The 5,496-nt window shown below is 34.6% G+C and overlaps 1 long non-coding RNA gene across 1 annotated transcript; it reads right to left on the bottom strand.

The window, feature by feature from the left end:
- Positions 1–281: 281 nt before the first annotated feature.
- On the bottom strand, positions 282–3,527 carry LOC149771988 (uncharacterized). Its single transcript, XR_016418036.1, has 2 exons — positions 3,129–3,527; positions 282–933 (listed from the first exon to the last, which is right to left on the bottom strand). It is a non-coding gene; the product is annotated as an uncharacterized LOC149771988 (long non-coding RNA).
- Between the last annotated feature and the right edge of the window lie 1,969 nt (positions 3,528–5,496).

Genomic DNA, 5,496 nt, shown 5'->3' with positions numbered 1-5,496 from the left:
AAGAAATGTGTGCCTTGAGAAGTTTTGACATTACTATTCGTCGTCTTCTATACTTCATTAACGAAGGTTTTGCTATCAATATATCCATCTTAAAAATTATTTGGTAGAAATATAATTCAAGATCATCCTGAAAATAGACTTTCAATCGTTTCAAAGTTTAAGGTAGCATAGAATGTTCAAGAAAACAAAAATGAGTGCGTAACTAATAATGTAGCATTTATAAGTTATACAAACCATTACATACTTGCTTGCATGTATATTAAATAGCAAAATAAAATCAATGATCAGAGAACATTTTATTTTTGTATCACATGTCTAAAAATTTCTCGGACATGTTCCAATTTTTTCCTAGCAACAAACTGTGCATATATATATTAGAAATGATAAATGTGTAATACATCATTTATATCCCCTTATATTAATCACGGAAATAGTCATTTCAAGAAAGAACGCATAAAAGAAGATTGATTACACAGAAACATCTGCATAACACGTTACCGTTTTTATCGTTCTAGTCCATGTTTGCTTCGTGTATTTGGAACCTGGTCCAGGCCGAAGGCATTGTACACATTTTAGTCACTCAAGACGTTGTTGCAGGAGGGAGTGGAAGAAATACAAAGATTGATTATGTATAACTGTATTTTTTTCAACGTCATCGTTCGTTTCATTTCAATCCTGATACACCCTATCCATTCTTCTTTAAATACTTGGAGATTCGTCGAGGCCGAACGCATTCTGAAAAGAACTGCACCTGCATTCCAGCGTGCCACTAACTCGATAGCACGTGCCGCCCCAATCGCTACATTTCCCCCTTAGGTCCCCCTTGTCATAACAACGGCCAAACCTGTACCAGCACTGTCGCCCGTCCGTTCGAGCCATGAGGATACAGATGAGAATGACAGTAATCGAAGCAAACCTCATCTTGACTCTGATCTGAAATGAATATATTTTGCAATCTCTAACTCATAGAAATTTACTATAGTGTATAATCCTATAAAAAACAAACCCTTAACCTTCCCTCTCCCTTTCCAGACCTCTCCTCTAAAATGATTTATCTTTCAAAGAGCCTACATTTGCAATTGCCATTTACTAGATATCATTGCTAATACCACTACAGGTAAAGGGTCCCAAGTCTCAAGATCAGCTTTCTGTCTTTTAACACCTGCCTATATTTCTCGTCAAGTAATAAATATTAGCTGTCCATAATACGATGTGCGGCATCTACCGTTACAATATCGAGATTGTAAATTTGTTTTGTAGAAGAAAGAAAAAATTAAAAAATGAAGGAGATAAACACATTGTGGCCAGAGGTGGATTCGAACTTACAACCTTCGCGTTAGAAGTGCAATGATTTAACCATGTATGGTTAACCAAAATGTCTGACATATAAAGTACTAAATAATGTCTAAAAGTCTGTATAGTCTCTTAGCGTAAAATTTATATCCATGAACCAAATAGCTCTCCTCTTTTTCACATGAACGAGATATATTTGCTAATGCTGCAAATGAGTAGCACTTTAAATGAATAAATAAACAGCGTCTGCTTACATATCTTGATGCGAAAACACGACGGGCATAGTGCGAAATCGCATTTTTCCACGGTGATTTGTATACAGTCCTAAAAACTGATGACAATTAAGAATAAAATGGTGATTTGCCTGAGAAAACAAAAGGACACATTCTTTATGGGTGGCGATTTCTATGATAAAAATATTTATTTCGATTTTGTAACTGAAAATGTGACCTCATTTGTAATTGAGAATTGTGTGTGGCTTTAACAAGATAATGTTTTTCTCTCATTGGCTGTAAATATATGCCAGGAATCTTCACTGTTCTGTATTGTTGCGCGTTATGAACGAATTTTAAAATACGATCAAATAAAATAATTTATTAAACTATGAGTTTGTTGAACTATTTATGCTGTTGAATTTAATTATAAGGATTGGCTTCTTGTATTTTTAAATTCCACGAAGTATAAACCGAAGAAACGCGAAGAGAATAATACAAAATTTGCACAACGTTTTCTTGGTTCGCACTTCGCGGAATTTAAAAGTTAAACAGTCAGTCCTTAATTGAATAACACAAAGATTCCATAGCAACAAGAATATTATGAGAGATATGATTAGCATTGTTTTTATAACATTTTGTTTTACCATAGTGATACTTTCCTTGAAACGTTTCGCCGCTCTTCACCGTGTATTCAGGATGTATCTATACTTCAAGTCACTTGAATAAACTAATCGGAAAGGCTCCAACAGCTCAGCCTTTTACCTTGACTTATAAGATGGATCCTATGACCTATCATTCCTTACAATTTTACACTTATGTGCGACTAGTATTGTTAATTAACGGCTTAGTGGTTTGAGCTAGTATATGATTTAAAACAGAATAGTACTGACACGTACGGCGAAAGGGAAATTAAAGATTATTCTCAAGAACCACGTGTTAAAATGACCCACAAAGTGTACAGAACATTATGTTTACGTTTCGGGAAAAATAAATAAGTCAATATTTCAGCTAGCAAGGGGACGCATAAACATGTCTGTTCCTCGCGAGGGGATCTTAAATGTTTGCGTTGATGGAATGGGGCATGTCATACTGAAATGAATCATTGCAAAGTCGATATCAATGAAATAATTGCTGAGATTCATAGCTAGTGAATTACCTTTGTGTAGACTATCTGAATCTGACATAAGACGCAGATCATGACAATGATGGTAGTGGTCGTTACATTAGTGATGTTATTGTTGACTGCTGCATGAATGGAGCTGGCAATGGCATATTCTGCGACAACGTGAATGATGACGACGATGATGTATTCGATGTAATATTGAAACAGGTTTGACAAAAAGAAAGGATAAATTAACACAGAAAATCATGCTCAAGTGTAAGACAAATATGAATGCACAGAGATCAACTATGATTGCTGCATAATAGGTAATATAAAATAAGAAGACGTATTCCACAAGTATGTCAGAAAAAAATTATTCAATTCTAAAATCTTCGTAATTATTTCTCGAAAGCGCAAGAAATGTTTAACATTAAAACTGGTTGCCTGCACTTATCGCATAGTTTCGCATGATACAAATACGAAAACGTTCACACGTTATTCTCAGACAGAATACATACCGATATACAGTCTGACACAGAAATTACAGGAGATATCTTCGAAGTAATGTTCCTCCTGAATGGTAGCAATATAAACTCTGTACTGAACAACACTTCCAAAGCTCGTTACCTAGCAATCCATTGCATGTGTTTGTTCTGATATTTTATGCTAATTGGCTTAGATTATAGTTCGGTTTATAGATCGGTTATGATACTCTGTTCCTATAATGTTCATTCAGTAAATGATTTTTTATTTTTCTTGATTTCCAGTTTACAATTTGAACTTGAATATTATATGTTGTTCGTTATCATTCCCTTATGAAAATCTAGCAAAATAGTAGATAGCTATTTCGATCCAAGACAACTCAATTCAAACTGATAGCATCCTGTTTGAAGCCAGGCTGTCACTTGTGCACCACCACCACCAAAATGTTTGCACTTATCACTACATCATTAAGTCTTAGCCATTTTGCAATTTTTAATTACACTTCTGGACCACTCATTTTTAACATAATTAGAAATTCTAGATGTACGGATGACTGGTATGTAATCGTCGTCAATAATTCCACAGGCATCCATTATAAACATTGTATTTATACGTCGTGTCGATTATATGCGTCACAGCCCAGGCATTAATCGACATATTTTCTTCTATTCTGCATAAACCAACAACCTACAAACCACAAAACAAGTATAGTTTATTAAACATTTGTATATCAGACCAGTATCAAACCATACTTTATTTGGTTTTACACAAGAAAACAGCTAAAGATGAAAACCTCAAATTGGGTTTTATGCAGCCTAGCCCAGTGCGCCACAACAATGTTTGTAAGCAAAAACAAAGTAATAAATACAAGACTTCTAACCCATACTATAAAAAGTATTTAAGCTTCACATGCCGCCATACCTGGACGGATGCCACAAATACCACAAAGCTCTACTTTTGATTCAAACCATCAACTAGAGTAACTGGCAGGATGTATTTGCCACCAGATCTAAGATTATAAGTTTTCATATAAGGATCAGAAGTTATTAGGTCTACATCTTGCCACGCCTTTCTCAGAATTTTCTACTATTATTTCAAGAGTTGTTTTAATGATACATGTAGAAGTAACACAATATACATTGCTACACCTCTTTTTTGAAACAGCGCTTTCAGTCATACTAACGAATATATTAAATATTATTAATATATACTCTTAACGTATATTATAAATCTGTTAAACTAATTAATATTGAAGAGTTTCCAATAACATTTGTTTCACTCGACTTAAACGACTGTCATACTCTTTGATGCTGTGAGCCAAGGAAACGTAAGACTATTTTAAACCACACTTGAATCGTACTTCGTAAATCTACATGATCCATTTCTGTTTTATGTAATCGATCTCCTTCCATGTACTTCTCTTTGGAAGCTGACTACGATCTATGTGTTGGTCATCGCTCTTCAATAAACCTAAGACACCAAACCTCAAGGGCCAGAACAGACATTGAAGCTAAAACAAAGCACAGATTGGATAAGTTTACAGTCCCTGTACGATTCCAATTCGAGAACTCAGGTTTGACAATGTAGCTGATCAAGTACCCATATTTGCAAATAAATCCTTGATGATCTTGGGAATAGGATGCTACAAAGCTTCCTAAACGTATCATGAAATCATAGTAGTATCGTCCTATCAAAGACAGCATCAGTAAACGAAGAAAGGTCATTTAACAATTCAATGTCAATCCAGGAACTGAAAATCTGACTAAATACCGCATACTCCTAACTGGACACAGGAGAAGAAAAATCATTGACGTAATAATAACAATAATAATAATAAGGTATATTTAGTACAGCGCCTTATCTTTAAATCTCTTGACGCATTACAATATTAAATATCATTAAAATATACAAATGACAAGATTGCGAAAACAACCACCATGAAATTACAAAACAAATACCTGCTCACAATAATCATGGCATATACATTATTAAGTCTAAACGTCAGTTGTAGCAGTAGAAATATGTGCGTTTTAAGAGTTTTTTTAATGAGACCAGTGTCCTTGTGTCTAAGATTTATTTGTAATTCTTTCCTCGTAGTTGTGCATTGGTACACTAAAGAACGGTGTCCGTGTGACTACATTTCAACAGTGGATAAATGAGAATGCGAGTATCAGAAGTCTTGATATGATGTACACAAGCATAACGTCAGGTAGATATACTGGACTGCAGCCAATCGACGAAATGTGGCATAGTGAACAGATTTTTGTGTTTGATTCTGGATCAAACGGATAGACAGTGAAGGTTACAAAGCGGGTGAGATGTGTACTTGGTCCTTCGTACTCTAAAGATAATGACACATAGGTTTCGTACTGACTGTAAATGTATTTTTGATATCTATAATCT

Source organism: Sinohyriopsis cumingii, unplaced genomic scaffold (genome assembly GCF_028554795.1).
Source record: "Sinohyriopsis cumingii isolate HCF-2022 unplaced genomic scaffold, ASM2855479v2 utg001527l, whole genome shotgun sequence".
Classification (NCBI taxonomy): Eukaryota; Metazoa; Mollusca; class Bivalvia; order Unionida; family Unionidae; genus Sinohyriopsis; species Sinohyriopsis cumingii.
This window is presented reverse-complemented; position numbering and strand designations above follow the sequence as displayed.